Source organism: Scyliorhinus torazame, chromosome 7 (assembly GCF_047496885.1).
Source record: "Scyliorhinus torazame isolate Kashiwa2021f chromosome 7, sScyTor2.1, whole genome shotgun sequence".
NCBI classification, from domain to species: Eukaryota; Metazoa; Chordata; class Chondrichthyes; order Carcharhiniformes; family Scyliorhinidae; genus Scyliorhinus; species Scyliorhinus torazame.
In genome coordinates this window covers 2314823-2336554 of record NC_092713.1, presented here as the reverse complement: position 1 = coordinate 2336554, position 21732 = coordinate 2314823, and the positions used below count along the sequence as shown (strand labels likewise).

Below are 21732 nucleotides of genomic sequence, written 5' to 3'. Positions count from 1 at the left end.
GCCAGATCCCGCCGGGATGGATCATGTCCCTTTCACGCCGGCGGGACTGGCCAAAAACGGGCGGCCGCTCGGCCCATCTGGGTCCAGAAAATTGCCGGGGGGGCCGCAACCAACGGCCCCCGACCAACGTGGCGTGATCCCCGCCGCCGCCCGAAAGATCAGCGCCAGAAATTTTGGCAGCTGGCGTGGGAGCTGCGGGCGGGATTCACGCCGCCCCCCGGGGATTCTCCGACCCGGCGGGGGATCGGAGTCTCCCTCCCACAGTGTCTCACACTCAGTCTCTCACACTCACACAGTCCCTCTCACACTCACACAGTCCCTCTCACACTCTCACAGTCTCTCTCACACTCTCACAGTCTCTCTCACACTCACAGTCTCTCTCACACTCTCACAGTCTCTCACACTCTCACAGTCCCTCTCACACTCACACAGTCTCTCTCACACTCTCACAGTGCCTCTCACACTCACACAGTCTCCCTCACACTCTCACAGTCTCTCTCACACTCACAGTCTCTCTCACACTCACAGTCTCTCTCACACTCTCACAGTCTCTCTCACACTCACAGTCTCTCTCACACTCTCATAGTCCCTCTCACACTCTCACAGTCTCTCTCACACTCTCACAGTCTCTCTCACACTCTCACAGTCTCTCTCAAACTCTCACAGTCCCTCTCACACTCACACAGTCTCTCTCACACTCTCACAGTCCCTCTCACACTCACACAGTCTCTCACACTCTCACAGTCTCTCTCACACTCACACAGTCCCTCTCACACTCACACAGTCTCTCACACTCTCACAGTCTCTCTCACACTCTCACAGTCCCTCTCACACTCACACAGTCTCCCTCACACTCACACAGTCTCTCTCACACTCTCAGTCTCTCACACGCACACAGTCTCTCACACTCTCACAGTCCCTCTCACACTCACACAGTCTCTCTCACACTCTCACAGTCCCTCTCACACTCACACAGTCTCCCTCACACTCACACAGTCTCTCTCACACTCTCAGTCTCTCACACGCACACAGTCTCTCACACTCTCACAGTCCCTCTCACACTCACACAGTCTCTCTCACACTCTCACAGTCCCTCTCACACTCACACAGTCTCTCACACTCTCACAGTCTCTCTCACACTCACACAGTCTCTCTCACACTCACAGTCTCTCTCACACTCTCACAGTCTCTCTCACACTCTCACAGTCCCTCTCACACTCACACAGTCTCTCTCACACTCTCACAGTCCCTCTCAAACTCACACAGTCTCTCACACTCTCACAGTCCCTCTCACACTCACACAGTCTCTCTCACACTCTCACAGTCCCTCTCACACTCACACAGTCTCTCACACTCTCACAGTCTCTCTCACACTCACACAGTCTCTCTCACACTCTCACAGTCCCTCTCACACTCACACAGTCTCTCACACTCTCACAGTCTCTCTCACACTCTCACAGTCCCTCTCACACTCACACAGTCTCCCTCACACTCACACAGTCTCTCTCACACTCTCAGTCTCTCACACTCACACAGTCTCTCACACTCTCACAGTCTCTCTCACACTCTCACAGTCTCTCTCACACTCTCACAGTCCCTCCCACACTCACACAGTCTCTCACACTCTCACAGTCTCTCTCACACTCTCACAGTCTCTCTCACACTCTCACAGTCTCTCTCACACTCACAGTCTCTCTCACACTCTCACAGTCTCTCTCACACTCACAGTCTCTCTCACACTCTCACAGTCTCTCTCACACTCACACAGTCTCTCTCACACTCTCACCGTCTCACTCACACTCACACATGTGCTCACTCAGTCTCTCACACTCTCACAGTCTCTCTCACACTCACACAGTCTCTCACACTCACACAGTCTCTCTCACACTCTGACAGTCTCTCACACTCACACAGTCTCTCACACTCTCACAGTCTCTCTCACACTCACACAGTCTCTCACACTCACACAGTCTCTCTCACACTCTGACAGTCTCTCACACTCACTCAGTCTCTCACACTCTCACAGTCTCTCTCACACTCACACAGTCTCTCACACTCACACAGTCTCTCTCACACTCTGACAGTCTCTCACACTCACACAGTCTCTCACACTCTCACAGTCTCTCTCACACTCTCAGTCTCTCACACTCTCTCACAGTCTCTCACAGTGTCTCACACTCACACACTATCAAACCTACATATACACTCACACACACTATCAAACCTACATACACACTCACACACACTATCAAACCCACTATCAGACCTACATATACACACTCACACACACTATCAAACCTACACATACACACTCACACACACTATCAAACCTACATATACACACTCACACACACACTATCAAACCTACATATACACACTCACACACACTATCAAACCTACATATACACACTCACACACACTATCAAACGTGCATATACACACACACACTATCAAACCTACATATACACACTCACACACACTATCAAACCTACATATACACACTCACACACATTATCAAACGTGCATATACACACTCACACACTATCAAACCTACATATACACACACACACACACTATCAAACATACATATACACACTCACACACACTATCAAACATACATATACACACACACACATTATCAAACGTGCATATACACACTCACACACTATCAAACCTACATATACACACTCACACACATTATCAAACGTGCATATACACACTCACACACTATCAAACCTACATATACACACTCACACACACTATCAAACCTACATATACACACTCACACACACTATCAAACCTACATATACACACTCACACACACAATCAAACCTACATATACACACTTACACACACTATCAAACCTACATATACACACTCACACACACTATCAAACCTACATATATATACACACACACACTATCAAACCTACATATACACACTCACACACTATCAAACCTACATATACACACACACACACCATCAAACCTACATATACACACACACACACTATCAAACCTACATATACACACTCACACACACTATCAAACCTACATATACACACTTACACACACTATCAAACCTACATATACACACTCACACACACTATCAAACCTACATATACACACACACACACCATCAAACCTACATATACACACACACACACTATCAAACCTACATATACACACTTACACACACTATCAAACCTACATATACACACACACACACCATCAAACCTACATATACACACACACACACTATCAAACCTACATATACACACTCACACACACTATCAAACCTACATATACACACACACACACTATCAAACCTACATATACACACTCACACACACTATCAAACCTACATATACACACTCACACACACTATCAAACCTACATATACACACACACACACCATCAAACCTACATATACACACACACACACTATCAAACCTACATATACACACTCACACACACTATCAAACCTACATATATATACACACACACACTATCAAACCTACATATACACACTCACACACTATCAAACCTACATATACACACTCACACACACCCGTATCCCCTCGCGGACCCGGCTAGCCGCCCTCAGAGCCAGATCCCGCCGGGATGGATCATGTCCCTTTCACGCCGGCGGGACTGGCCAAAAACGGGCGGCCGCTCGGCCCATCTGGGTCCAGAAAATTGCCGGGGGGGCCGCAACCAACGGCCCCCGACCAACGTGGCGTGATCCCCGCCGCCGCCCGAAAGATCAGCGCCAGATATTTTGGCAGCTGGCGTGGGAGCTGCGGGCGGGATTCACGCCGCCCCCCGGGGATTCTCCGACCCGGCGGGGGATCGGAGTCTCCCTCCCACAGTCTCTCACACTCAGTCTCTCACACTCTCACAGTCCATCTCACACTCACACACACTATCAAACCTACATATACACACTCACACACACTATCAAATCTACAGATACACACTCACACACACTATCAAACCAACAAATACACACTCACACACACAATCAAACCTACATATACACACTCACACACACTATCAAACCTACATATACACACTCACACACACTATCAAACCTACATATACACACTCAAACACACTATCAAACCTACATATTCACACACACACACACGATCAAAGCTACATATACACACCCACACACACAATCAAACCTCCATATACACACTCACACACACAATCAAACCTACATATACACACTCACACACACTATCAAACCTACATATACACACACACACACGATCAAATCTACATATACACACCCACACACACAATCAAACCTTCATATACACACTCACACACACAATCAACCCTACATATACACACTCACACACACAATCAACCCTACATATACACACTCACACACACTATCAAACCTACATATACACACTCACACACACGATCAAAGCTACATATACACACCCACACACACAATCAAACCTCCATATACACACTCACACACACAATCAACCCTACATATACACACTCACACACACTATCAAACCTACATATACACACTCAAACACACTATCAAACCTACATATTCACACACACACACACGATCAAAGCTACATATACACACTCACACACACTATCCAACCTCCATATACACATTCACACACACAATCAACCCTACATGTACACACTCACACACACTATCAAACCTACATATACACACTCACACACACTATCAAACCTACATATTCACACACACACACGATCAAAGCTACATATACACACTCACACACACTATCAAACCTCCATATACACACTCACATACACAATCAACCCTACATATACACACTCACACACACTATCAAACCTACATATACACACTCACACACACTATCAAACCTACATATTCACACACACGATCAAAGCTACATATACACACTCACACACACTATCAAACCTACATATACACACTCACACACACACTATCAAACCTACTTATACACACTCACACACACACTATCAAACCTACTTATACACACTCACACACATACTATCAAACCTACATGTACACAAACACACACTATCAAACCTACATATACACACTCACACACACACGATCAAAACTACTTATACACACTCACACACACTATCAAACCTACATACACACTCACACACTATCAAACCTACATATACACACTTACACAAACTATCAAACCTACATATACACAAACACACACTATCAAACCTACATATACACACTCACACACACTCTATCAAAACTACTTATACACACTCACACACACTATCAAACCTACATACACACACACACACTATCAAACCTACATATACACACTCACACACACTATCAAACCTACATATACACACTCACACACTATCAAACCTACATATACACACACACACAGTATCAAACCTACATATACACAAACACACACTATCAAACCTACATATACACACTCACACACACTATCAAACCTACAGAGACACACTCACACACACTATCAAACCTACATATACACACTCACACACTATCAAACCTACATATACACACTCACACACACTATCAAACCTACATATTCACACACACACACACGATGAAACCTACATATACACACTCACACACACTATCAAACCTACATATACACACTCAAACACACTATCAAACCTACATATTCACACACACACACACGATCAAAGCTACATATACACACCCACACACACAATCAAACCTCCATATACACACTCACACACACAATCAACCCTACATATACACACTCACACACACTATCAAACCTACATATACACACTCACACACACGATCAAATCTACATATACACACCCACACACACAATCAAACCTCCATATACACACTCACACACACAATCAACCCTACATATACACACTCACACACACAATCAACCCTACATATACACACTCACACACACTATCAAACCTACATATACACACTCACACACACGATCAAAGCTACATATACACACCCACACACACAATCAAACCTCCATATACACACTCACACACACAATCAACCCTATATATACACACTCTCACACACTATCAAACCTACATATACACACTCAAACACACTATCAAACCTACATATTCACACACACACACACGATCAAAGCTACATATACACACTCACACACACTATCCAACCTCCATATACACATTCACACACACAATCAACCCTACATGTACACACTCACACACACTATCAAACCTACATATACACACTCACACACACTATCAAACCTACATATTCACACACACACACACGATCAATGCTACATATACACACTCACACACACTATCAAACCTCCATATACACACTCACACACACAATCAACCCTACATATACACACTCACACACACTATCAAACCTACATATACACACTCACACACACTATCAAACCTACATATTCACACACACGATCAAAGCTACATATACACACTCACACACACTATCAAACCTACATATACACACTCACACACACACTATCAAACCTACTTATACACACTCACACACACACTATCAAACCTACTTATACACACTCACACACATACTATCAAACCTACATATACACAAACACACACTATCAAACCTACATATACACACTCACACACACACTATCAAAACTACTTATACACACTCACACACACTATCAAACCTACATACACACTCACACACTATCAAACCTACATATACACACTCACACACACTATCAAACCTACATATACACAAACACACACTATCAAACCTACATATACACACTCACACACACTCTATCAAAACTACTTATACACACTCACACACACTATCAAACCTACATACACACACACACACTATCAAACCTACATATACACAAACACACACTATCAAACCTACATATACACACTCACACACACTCTATCAAAACTACTTATACACACTCACACACACTATCAAACCTACATACACACACACACACTATCAAACCTACATATACACACTCACACACACTATCAAACCTACATATACACACTCACACACTATCAAACCTACATATACACACTCACACACAGTATCAAACCTACATATACACAAACACACACTATCAAACCTACATATACACACTCACACACACTATCAAACCTACAGAGACACACTCACACACACTATCAAACCTACATATACAGACTCACACACTATCAAACCTACATATACTCACTCACACACACTATCAAACCTACATATACACACTCACACACTATCAAACCTACATATACACACTCACACACACTATCAAACCTACATATATACACACACACTCTATCAAACCTACATATATACACACACACACACACTATCAAACCTACATATACGCACTCACACACACTATCAAACCTACATATATACACACACACACTATCAAACCTACATATACACACTCACACACACTATCAAACCTACATATACACACACACACTATCAAACCTACATATACACACACACTATCAAACCTACATATACACACTCACACACTATCAAACCTATATATACACACTCACACACACTATCAAACCTACATATATACACACACACCCTATCAAACCTACATATATACACACACACACACTATCAAACCTACATATACGCACTCACACACACTATCAAACCTACATATATACACACACACACTATCAAACCTACATATACACACTCACACACACTATCAAACCTACATATACACACTCACACACTATCAAACCTACATATACACACTCACACACAGTATCAAACCTACATATACTCAAACACACACTATCAAACCTACATATACACACTCACACACACTATCAAACCTACAGAGACACACTCACACACACTATCAAACCTACATATACACACTCACACACTATCAAACCTACATATACACACTCACACACACTATCAAACCTACATATACACACTCACACACTATCAAACCTACATATACACACTCACACACACTATCAAACCTACATATATACACACACACTCTATAAAACCTACATATATACACACACACACACACTATCAAACCTACATATACGCACTCACACACACTATCAAACCTACATATATACACACACACACTATCAAACCTACATATACACACTCACACACACTATCAAACCTACAGAGACACACTCACACACACTATCAAACCTACATATACACACTCACACACACTATCAAACCTACATATACACACTCACACACTATCAAACCTACATATACACACACACACACACTATCAAACCTACATATATACACACACACTCTATCAAACCTACATATATACACACACACACACACTATCAAACCTACATATACGCACTCACACACACTATCAAACCTACATATATACACACACACACTATCAAACCTACATATACACACTCACACACACTATCAAACCTACATATACACACTCACACACACTATCAAACCTACATATACACGCTCACACACACAATCAAACCTACATATACACACTCACACACTATCAAACCTACATATATACACACACACACTATCAAAGCTACATATACACACTCACACACACTATCAAACCTACATATACACACTCACACACTATCAAACCTACATATACACACTCACACACACTATCAAACCTACATATACACACTCACACACACTATCAAACCTACATATACACACTCACACACACTATCAAACCTACATATACACGCTCACACACACAATCAAACCTACATATACACACTCACACACTATCAAACCTACATATATACACACACACACTATCAAAGCTACATATACACACTCACACACACTATCAAACCTACATATACACACTCACACACTATCAAACCTACATATACACACTCACACACACTATCAAGCCTACATATACACGCTCACACACACGATCAAACCTACATATACACGCTCACACACACTATCAAACCTACATATACACACTCACACACTATCAAACCTACATATACACACTCACACACACTATCAAACCTACATATACACACTCACACACACTATCAAACCTACATATACACACTCACACACTATCAAACCTACATATACACGCTCACACACACAATCAAACCTACATATACACACTCACACACTATCAAACCTACATATATACACACACACACTATCAAAGCTACATATACACACTCACACACACTATCAAACCTACATATACACACTCACACACTATCAAACCTACATATACACACTCACACACACTATCAAACCTACATATACACGCTCACACACACGATCAAACCTACATATACACGCTCACACACACTATCAAACCTACATATACACACTCACACACTATCAAACCTACATATACACACTCACACACACTATCAAACCTACATATACACACTCACACACACTATCAATCCTACATATACACACACACACACTATCAAACCTACATATACACACTCACACACACTATCAAACCTACATATACACACTCACACACACCCGTATTCCCTCGCGGACCCGGCTAGCCGCCCTCAGAGCCAGATCCCGCCGGGAAGGACCATGTCCCTGTCACGCCGGAGGGACTGGCCAAAAACGGGCGGCCGCTCGGCCCATCTGGGTCCAGAAAATTGCCGGGGGGGCCGCAACCAACGGCCCCCGACCAACGTGGCGTGATCCCCGCCGCCGCCCGAAAGATCAGCGCCAGAAATTTTGGCAGCTGGCGTGGGAGCTGCGGGCGGGATTCACGCCGCCCCCCGGGGATTCTCCGACCCGGCGGGGGATCGGAGTCTCCCTCCCACAGTGTCTCACACTCAGTCTCTCACACTCTCACAGTCCCTCTCACACTCACACAGTCCCTCTCACACTCTTACAGTCTCTCTCACACTCTCACAGCCTCCCTCACACTCACACAGTCTCTCTCACACTCTCACAGTCCCTCTCACACTCTCACAGTCCCTCTCACACTCTCACAGTCCCTCTCACACTCACAGTCTCTCTCACACTCACACAGTCTCCCTCACACTCACAGTCTCTCTCACACTCTCACAGTCCCTCTCACACTCACAGTCTCTCTCACACTCACACAGTCCCTCTCACACTCACAGTCTCTCTCACACACTCACAGTCTCTCTCACACTCTCACAGTCCCTCTCACACTCACAGTCTCTCTCACACTCTCACAGTCCCTCTCACACTCACACAGTCTTTCTCACACTCACACAGTCTCCCTCACACTCACACAGTCTCTCTCACACTCACAGTCTCTCTCACACTCTCACAGTCCCTCTCACACTCACAGTCTCTCTCACACTCACACAGTCTCCCTCACACTCACACAGTCTCTCTCACACTCACAGTCTCTCTCACACTCTCACAGTCTCTCTCACACTCTCACAGTCTCTCTCACACTCTCACAGTCCCTCTCACACTCTCACAGTCCCTCTCACACTCACACAGTCTCTCACACTCTCACAGTCTCTCTCACACTCTCACAGTCTCTCTCACACTCTCACAGTCCCTCTCACACTCTCACAGTCTCTCTCACACTCACACAGTCTCTCACACTCTCACAGTCTCTCTCACACTCTCACAGTCCCTCTCACACTCACACAGTCTCCCTCACACTCACACAGTCTCTCTCACATTCTCAGTCTCTCACACTCACACAGTCTCTCACACTCTCACAGTCTCTCTCACACTCTCACAGTCTCTCTCACACTCTCACAGTCCCTCTCACACTCACACAGTCTCTCACACTCTCACAGTCTCTCTCACACTCTCATAGTCTCTCTCACACTCACACAGTCTCTCTCACACTCACAGTCTCTCTCACACTCTCACAGTCTCTCTCACACTCTCACAGTCTCTCTCACACTCTCACAGTCTCTCTCACACTCTCACCGTCTCACTCACACTCACACATGTGCTCACTCAGTCTCTCACACTCTCACAGTCTCTCTCACACTCACACAGTCTCTCACACTCACACAGTCTCTCTCACACTCTCACAGTCTCTCACACTCACACAGTCTCTCACACTCTCACAGTCTCTCTCACACTCACAGTCTCTCTCACACTCACAGTCTCTCACACTCTCACAGTCTCTCTCACACTCACAGTCTCTCACACTCTCACAGTCTCTCTCACACTCTCAGTCTCTCTCACACTCTCACAGTCCCTCTCACACTCACAGTCTCTCTCACACTCACAGTCTCTCTCACACTCTCACAGTTTCTCTCACACTCTCACAGTCTCTCTCACACTCACACAGTCTCTCTCACACTCTCAGTCTCTCTCACACTCTCACAGTCTCTCTCACACTCTCACAGTCTCTCGCACACTCTCACCATCTCTCTCACACTCACACATGTGCTCACTCAGTCTCTCACACTCTCACAGTCTCTCTCACACTCTCACAGTCTCTCTCACACTCACACAGTCTCTCACAGTCTCTCACACTCTCACACTCTCACCGTCTCTCTCACACTCACACATGTGCTCACTCAGTCTCTCACACTCTCACAGTCTCTCTCTCACACTCACAGTCACTCACACTCACACAGTCTCTCACAGTCTCTCTCACACTCTCACAGTCTCTCTCACACTCTCACAGTCTCTCTCACACTCACAGTCTCTCTCACACTCTCACAGTCTCTCTCACACTCTCACCGTCTCACTCACACTCACACATGTGCTCACTCAGTCTCTCACACTCTCACAGTCTCTCTCATACTCTCACAGTCTCTCTCACACTCACAGTCTCTCACAGTCACACAGTCTCTCACAGTCTCTCTCACACTCTCACAGTCTCTCTCACACTCTCACAGTCTCTCTCACACTCACAGTCTCTCACACTCACACAGTCTCTCACAGTCTCTCTCACACTCTCAGTCTCTCTCACACTCACACAGTCTCTCACAGTCTCTCTCACACTCTCACAGTTTCTCTCACACTCTCACAGTCTCTCTCACACTCACACAGTCTCTCTCACACTCTCAGTCTCTCTCACACTCTCACAGTCTCTCTCACACTCTCACAGTCTCTCGCACACTCTCACCATCTCTCTCACACTCACACATGTGCTCACTCAGTCTCTCACACTCTCACAGTCTCTCTCACACTCTCACAGTCTCTCTCACACTCACACAGTCTCTCACAGTCTCTCACACTCTCACACTCTCACCGTCTCTCTCACACTCACACATGTGCTCACTCAGTCTCTCACACTCTCACAGTCTCTCTCTCACACTCACAGTCACTCACACTCACACAGTCTCTCACAGTCTCTCTCACACTCTCACAGTCTCTCTCACACTCTCACAGTCTCTCTCACACTCACAGTCTCTCTCACACTCTCACAGTCTCTCTCACACTCTCACCGTCTCACTCACACTCACACATGTGCTCACTCAGTCTCTCACACTCTCACAGTCTCTCTCATACTCTCACAGTCTCTCTCACACTCACAGTCTCTCACAGTCACACAGTCTCTCACAGTCTCTCTCACACTCTCACAGTCTCTCTCACACTCTCACAGTCTCTCTCACACTCACAGTCTCTCACACTCACACAGTCTCTCACAGTCTCTCTCACACTCTCACAGTCTCTCTCACACTCTCAGTCTCTCTCACACTCACACAGTCTCTCACAGTCTCTCTCACACTCTCACAGTCTCTCTCACACTCTCACATTCTCTCTCACACTCTCACAATCTCTCTCACACTCACACATGTGCTCACACAGTCTCTCACACTCACACAGTCTCTCTCACACTCACAGTCTCTCACACTCACACAGTCTCTCACACTCTCACCGTCTCTCTCACACTCACACATGTGCTCACACAGTCTCTCTCACACTCTCACAATCTCTCTCACACTCACACATGTGCTCACACAGTCGCTCACACTCACACAATCTCTCTCACACTCACAGTCTCTCACACTCACACAGTGTCTCACAATCTCTCTCACACTCACACAGTCTCTCACAGTCTCTCTCACACTCTCACAGTCTCTCTCACACTCTCACAGTCTCTCTCACACTCAGTCTCTCTCACACTCTCACAGTCTCTCTCACACTCTCACCGTCTCACTCACACTCACACATGTGCTCACTCAGTCTCTCACACTCTCACAGTCTCTCTCATACTCTCACAGTCTCTCTCACACTCACAGTCTCTCACACTCACACAGTCTCTCACAGTCTCTCTCACACTCTCACAGTCTCTCTCACACTCTCACAGTCTCTCTCACACTCACAGTCTCTCACACTCACACAGTCTCTCACAGTCTCTCTCACACTCTCACAGTCTCTCTCACACTCTCAGTCTCTCTCACACTCACACAGTCTCTCACAGTCTCTCTCACACTCTCACAGTCTCTCTCACACTCTCACATTCTCTCTCACACTCTCACAATCTCTCTCACACTCACACATGTGCTCACACAGTCTCTCACACTCACACAGTCTCTCTCACACTCACAGTCTCTCACACTCACACAGTCTCTCACACTCTCACCGTCTCTCTCACACTCACACATGTGCTCACACAGTCTCTCTCACACTCTCACAATCTCTCTCACACTCACACATGTGCTCACACAGTCTCTCACACTCACACAATCTCTCTCACACTCACAGTCTCTCACACTCACACAGTCTCTCACAATCTCTCTCACACTCACACATGTGCTCACACAGTCTCTCACACTCACACAATCTCTCTCACACTCACAGTCTCTCACCCTCACACAGTCTCTCACACTCTCACCGTCTCTCTCACACTCACACAGTCTCTCTCACACTCTCACAGTCTCTCTCACACTCACACAATCTCTCTCACACTCACACATGCGCTCACACAGACTCTCACACTCACACAGTCTCTCACACTCTCACCGTCTCTCTCACACTCACACATGTGCTCACACAGTCTCTCTCACACTCTCACAGTCTCTCTCACACTCACACAGTCTCTCTCACACTCACACATGTGCTCACACAGTCTCTCACACTCAGTCTCTCACACTCACACAGTCTCTCACACACTCTCACACTCTCACCGTCTCTCTCACACTCACACACGTGCTCACACAGTCTCTCTCACACTCTCACAGTCTCTCTCACACCCACACACGTGCTCACACAGTCTCTCTCACACTCTCACAGTCTCTCTCACACTCAAACAGTCTCTCACACTCTCACAGTCTCTCTCACACTCAGTCTCTCACACTCTCACAGTCTCTCACACTCTCACAGTCTCACACTCAAACTCTCTCACACTCTCTCACTCTCACGCTCTCAGTCTCTCACACTCTCACACTCTCTCAATCTCACACTCTCACACTCTCTCACTCTCTCACACTCTCACTCTCTCACACTCTCTCACACTCTCACTCTCTCACTCTCTCTCACCCTCTCACACTCTCTCACAGTCTCTCACACTCTCACTCTCAAACTCTCACACTCTCAGCCTCTCTAACACTCTCTCACACTCTCAGTCTCTCAGTCTCTCACACTCTCACAATCTCACACTCTCACACTCTCTCACACTCACACTCTCACAGTCTCTTACACTCTCACTCTCAAACTCTCTCACACTCTCAGTCTCTCTCACACTCTCACACTCTCAGTCTCTCACACACTCACACTCTCAGTCTCTCACACTCTAAGTCTCTCTCACACTCACTCACACTCTCAGTCTCTCTCACACTCTCTCAATCTCACACTCTCAAACTCTCTCAATCTCACACTCTCACACTCTCTCACACTCTTTCAATGTCACACTCTCTCACTCTCTCACACTCTCACACTCTCACTCTCACAGTCTCTCACACTCTCTCACACTCTCACACTCACTCTCTCACACTCTCACTCTCTCACTCTCTCACACTCTCACACTCACAGTCTCTCACACTCTCCCACACGCTCACACTCTCTCAGATGATCACACTCTCTCACAGTATCTCACACTCTCACTCTCAGTCTCTCTCACACTCAGCCTCTCTAACACTCTCTCACACTCTCTCACTCTCACACTCTCTCACTCTCACACTCTCACAATCTCACACTCTCACAATCTCACACTCTCACACTCTCTCACACTCTCACACTCTCTCACACTCTCTCAGTCTCTTACACTCTCACACTCAAACTCTCTCACACTCTCAGTCCCTCTCACACTCACAGTCTCTGTCACACTCACAGTCTCTCTCACACTCTCACAGTCTCTCTCACACTCACACAGTCTCTCTCACACTCTCACAGTCTCTCTCACACTCTCACCGTCTCTCTCACACTCACACATGTGCTCACACAGTCTCTCTCACACTCTCACAGTCTCTCTCACACTCACACAGTCTCTCTCACACTCACACATGTGCTCACACAGTCTCTCACACTCAGTCTCTCACACTCACACAGTCTCTCACACACTCTCACACTCTCACCGTCTCTCTCACACTCACACACGTGCTCACACAGTCTCTCTCACAAAGAACAAAGAACAACAAAGAACAAAGAAATGTACAGCACAGGAACAGGCCCTTCGGCCCTCCAAGCCCGTGCCGACCATACTGCCCGACTAAACTACAATCTTCTACACTTCCTGGGTCCGTATCCTTCTATTCCCATCCTATTCATATATTTGTCAAGATGCCCCTTAAATGTCCCTATCGTCCCTGCCTCCACTACCTCCTCCGGTAGTGAGTTCCAGGCACCCACTACCCTCTGCGTAAAAAACTTGCCTCGTACATCTACTCTAAACTTTGCCCCTCTCACCTTAAACCTATGCCCCCTAGTAATTGACCCCTCTACCCTGGGGAAAAGCCTCTGACTATCCACTCTGTCTATGCCCCTCATAATTTTGTATACCTCTATCAGGTCGCCCCTCAACCTCCTTCGTTCCAGTGAGAACAAACCGAGTTTATTCAATCGCTCCTCATAGCTTATGCCCTCCATACCAGGCAACATTCTGGTAAATCTCTTCTGCACCCTCTCTAAAGCCTCCACATCCTTCTGGTAGTGTGGCGACCAGAATTGAACACTATACTCCAAGTGTGGCCTAACTAAGGTTCTATACAGCTGCAACATGACTTGCCAATTCTTATACTCAATGCCCCGGCCAATGAAGGCAAGCATGCCGTATGCCTTCTTGACTACCTTCTCCACCTGTGTAGCCCCTTTCAGTGATCTGTGGACCTGTACTCCTAGATCTCTTTGACTTTCAATACTCTTGAGGGTTCTACCATTCACTGTATATTCCCTACCTGCATTAGCCCTTCCAAAATGCATTACCTCACATTTGTCCAGGTTAAACTCCATCTGCCATCTCTCCGCCCAAGTCTCCAGACAATCTAAATCCTGCTGTATCCTCAGACAGTCCTCATCGCTATCCGCAATTCCACCAACCTTTGTGTCGTCTGCAAACTTACTAATCAGACCAGTTACATTTTCCTCCAAATCATTTATATATACTACAAAGAGCAAAGGTCCCAGCACTGATCCCTGTGGAACACCACTGGTCACAGCCCTCCAATTAGAAAAGCATCCCTCCATTGCTACCCTCTGCCTTCTATGGCCTAGCCAGTTCTGTATCCACCTTGCCAGTTCACCCCTGATCCCGTGTGACTTCACCTTTTGTACTAGTCTACCATGAGGGACCTTGTCAAAGGCCTTACTGAAGTCCATATAGACAACATCTACTGCCCTACCTGCATCAATCATCTTAGTGACCTCCTCGAAAAACTCTATCAAGTTAGTGAGACACGACCTCCCCTTCACAAAACCGTGCTGCCTCTCACTAATACGTCCATTTGCTTCCAAATGGGAGTAGATCCTGTCTCGAAGAATTCTCTCCAGTAATTTCCCTACCACTGAAGTAAGGCTCACCGGCCTGTAGTTCCCGGGATTATCCCTGCCACCCTTCTTAAACAGAGGAACAACATTGGCTATTCTCCAGTCCTCCGGGACATCCCCTGAAGACAGCGAGGATCCAAAGATTTCTGTCAAGGCCTCAGCAATTTCCTCTCCAGCCTCCTTCAGTATTCTGGGGTAGATCCCATCCGGCCCTGGGGACTTATCTACCTTAATATTTTTTAAGACACCCAACACCTCGTCTTTTTGGATCACAATGTGACCCAGGCTATCTACACCCCCTTCTCCAGACTCAACATCTACCAATTCCTTCTCTTTGGTGAATACTGATGCAAAGTATTCATTTAGTACCTCGCCCATTTCCTCTGGCTCCACACATAGATTCCCTTGCCTATCCTTCAGTGGGCCAACCCTTTCCCTGGCTACCCTCTTGCTTTTTATGTAAGTGTAAAAAGCCTTGGGATTTTCCTTAACCCTATTTGCCAATGACTTTTCATGACCCCTTCTAGCCCTCCTGACTCCCTGCTTAAGTTCCTTCCTACTTTCCTTATATGCCACACAGGCTTCGTCTGTTCCCAGCCTTTTAGCCCTGACAAATGCCTCCTTTTTCTTTTTGACGAGGCCTACAATATCATTCGTCATCCAAGGTTCCCGAAAATTGCCGTATTTGTCTTTCTTCCTCACAGGAACATGCCTGTCCTGTATTCCTATCAACTGACACTTGAAAGCCTCCCACATGTCAGATGTTGATTTGCCCTCAAACATCCGCCCCCAATCTATGCTCTTCAGTTCCCGCCTAATATTGTTATAATTAGCCTTCCCACACTCTCACAGTCTCTCTCACACCCACACACGTGCTCACACAGTCTCTCTCACACTCTCACAGTCTCTCTCACACTCACACAGTCTCTCACACTCTCACAGTCTCTCTCACACTCAGTCTCTCACACTCTCACAGTCTCTCACACTCTTTCACACTCTTACAATCTCACACTCTCTCACTCTCTCTCACTCTCACACTCTCTCACTCTCACAATCTCACACTCTCTCACTCTCTCTCACTCTCACACTCTCTCACTCTCACACTCTCACAATCTCACACTCTCTCACACTCTCTCAGTCTCTTACACTCTCACACTCAAACTCTCTCACACTCTCAGTCTCTCTCACACTCTCTCACACTCTCTCTCACTCTCACACTCTCAGTCTCTCAGTCTCTCACACTCTTTCATACTCTCACAATCTCACACTCTAACACACTCGCACTCTCTCACAGTCTCTCATACTCTCACACACTCTCACACTCTCTCACACTCTCTCACTCTCACACTCTCTCTCACACTCTCTCACACTCACACTCTCTCACACCCTCACACTCTCTCACACTCTCTCTTTCTCCAATAGAGAAAATGCTGCAAAATCTCAGCAGGTCTGGCAGTATCTGTAGGGAGTGAGAAGGGCTCACGTTTCGAGTACAGGTGACCCTTTGTAAAAGCTGGCCAAGTGTCATCGGACTCGAAACGTTCGCTCGTTCCTCTCCCGACAGACGCTGCCGGACCTGCTGAGATTTTACAGCATTTTCTCTTTGGTTTCAGATTCCAGCATCCGCAGAAATTTGCTTTTGCCACCCACTCACTCACTCACTCACTCACTCACTCACTCACCCACTCACTCACTCACTCACCCACTCACTCACTCACTCACCCACTCATTCACCCACTCACTCACTCACTCACTCACTCACTCACTCACTCACTCACCCACTCACTCACTCACCCACTCACTCACTCACTCACCCACCCACCCACCCACCCACCCACTCACTCACTCACTCACTCACTCACTCACTCACTCACTCACTCACTCACCACTCACCCACTCACTCACTCACTCACTCACTCACCCACTCACTCACTCACTCACTCACTCACTCACTCACTCACTCACTCACTCACTCACTCACTCACCCACTCACTCACTCACTCACTCACCCACTCACCCACTCACTCACTCACTCACTCACTCACTCACTCACTCACTCACTCACCCACTCACCCACTCACTCACTCACTCACTCACTCTCACACGCTCACTCACTCTCTCACTCACTCACTCACTCAGTCTCACTCACTCACTCGCTCACTCGCTCGCTCACTCTCTCACTCACTCACTCTCACTCACTCGCTCGCTCACTCACTCGCTCGCTCACTCACTCACTCACTCTCACTCACTCATTTTCCCACTCACTCTCACACTCACTCTCTCACTCTCACTCACTCACTCTCTCACTCTCACTCACACGCTCACTCACACTCACTCACTCACTCTCACTCACTCACTCTCACTCACTCACTCTCACACGCTCACTCACTCACTCTGTCACACGCTCACTCACACTCACTCACTCACTCACTCTCACTCACTCACTCTCACTCACTCACTCTCCCACTCACTCACTCTGTCACACGCTCACTCACACTCACTCACTCACTCTCACTCACTCTCACTCACTCACTCTCACTCACTCACTCACTCACTCTCCCACTCACTCACTCACTCTCACACGCTCACTCACTCACTCTGTCACACGCTCACTCACACTCACTCGCTCACTCACTCGCTCACTCTCTCATTCACTCACTCTCACTCACTCTCACTCACTTACTCGCTCACTCGCTCGCTCACTCTCACTCACTCACTCTCACTCACTCACTCGCTCACTCGCTCAATCTGTCACACGCTCACTCTCACTCACTCACTTGCTCACTCACTCACTCTGTCACAAGCTCACTCACACTCACTCACCGCTCACTCTCTCATGCTCACTCTCACACTCACTCACTCACTCACCCACTCACTCTGTCACACGCTCACTCACCCACTCACTCACTCTGTCACACGCTCACACTCACTCACTCACTCGCTCACTCACTCGCTCACTCACACACTCACTCACTCACTCACTCACCCACTCACTCTGTCACACGCTCACTCACCCACTCACTCACTCACTCTGTCACACGCTCACACTCACTCACACACTCACTCACTCGCTCGCTCACTCACTCGCTCGCTCACTCGCTCACTCACTCGCTCACTCACTCAGTCACTCACTCGCTCACTCGCTCACTCACTCGCTCACTCACTCGCTCACTCACACACTCACTCACACGCTCACTCTGTCACACGCTCACTCTCACTCACTCACACATTCACTCACTCACTCACCCGCTCACTCACTCATTCACTCACTCGCTCACTCACTCACTCGCTCACTCACTCACTTGCTCACTCACTCATACACTCAGTCACTCACTCTCTCACACACACTCGCTCACTCTGTGACACGCTCACTCCTCACTCACTCGCTCACTCACTCACTCTCTCACTCACTCACTCACTCACTCATACTCACTCACTCACTCACTCACTCACTCACCTCACTCACTCACCTCACTCACTCACTCACTCACTCGCTCGCTCACTCACTCACTCACTCATACTCACTCACTCACTCACTCACTCACTCTGTCACACGCTCACTCTCACACGCTCACTCTCAGTCACTCGCTCACTCTCACACGCTCACTCTCACTCGCTCACTCAATCGCTCACTCACTCACTCAGTCACTCGCTCATACACTCAGTCAGTCACTCACTCACACTCGCTCACTCTATCACACGCTCACTCTCACTCACTCACTCAGTCACTCATTCACTCACTCGCTCAGTTCTCACTCACTCGCTCACTCACTCAGTCACTCATTCACTCACTCTCCCACTCACTCACTCACTCAATCGCTCACTCACTCACTCACTCACTCACCTCACTCACTCACTCACTCACTCACTCTGTCACACGCTCACTCTCACTCACTCTTACTCACTCTCACTCACTCACTTTCCCACTCACTCTCACTCTCACTCGCTCACTCACTCACTCACTTTCCCACTCACTCTCACTCACTCATTCACTCACAATCACTCACCCACTCACTCTCAACACTCACACTCATTCACTCACTCACTCTGTCACACGCTCACTCTCACACGCTCACTCTCACTCACTCACTCACTCACACTCACTCACTTGCTCACTCTCACACGCTCACTCTCAGTCACTCGCTCACTCTCACACGCTCACTCTCACTCGCTCACTCTCACTCGCTTACTCAATCGCTCACTCACTCGCTCAGTCACTCATTCACTCACTCGCTCAGTCACTCACTCACTCGCTCGCTCACTCAACGATACACTCACTCACTCACACACACTCGCTCACTCTCTCACTCTGTCACATGCTCACGCCTCACTGACTCGCTCACTCACTCTCTCACTCACTCATACTCACACTCACTCACTCGCTCACTCACTCGCTCAGTCACTCATTCACTCACTCGCTCAGTCACTCACTCACTCACTCGCTCACTCACTCGCTCACTATCACACGCTCACTCTCACTCACTCAATCGCTCACTCACTCGCTCAGTCCCTCATTCACTCACTCGCTCAGTCACTCACTCACTCACTCGCTCACTCACTGATACACTCAGTCACTCACTCACTCAAACACACTCGATCACTCTCTCACTCTGTCACATGCTCACTCCTCACTGACTCGCTCACTCACTCACTCGCTCAGTCACTCATTCACTCACTCACTCACTCACTGACACTCACTCGCTTACTCTGTCACACACTCACTCACTCACTCGCTCACTCACTCTCACTCACTCTCCCACACTCAAGAGCAATTAAACATTGGGATGCTCAAGAGGTTTAATTTGAAGGAAGGTTGTG

The 21732-nt window shown here is 47.0% G+C and overlaps 1 protein-coding gene across 1 annotated transcript in view; it reads left to right on the top strand.

Annotated features, from left to right (window-relative positions):
* Nucleotides 1–21732, top strand: part of col11a1a (collagen, type XI, alpha 1a) — a 1142395-nt gene that overhangs the window by 582309 nt on the left and 538354 nt on the right.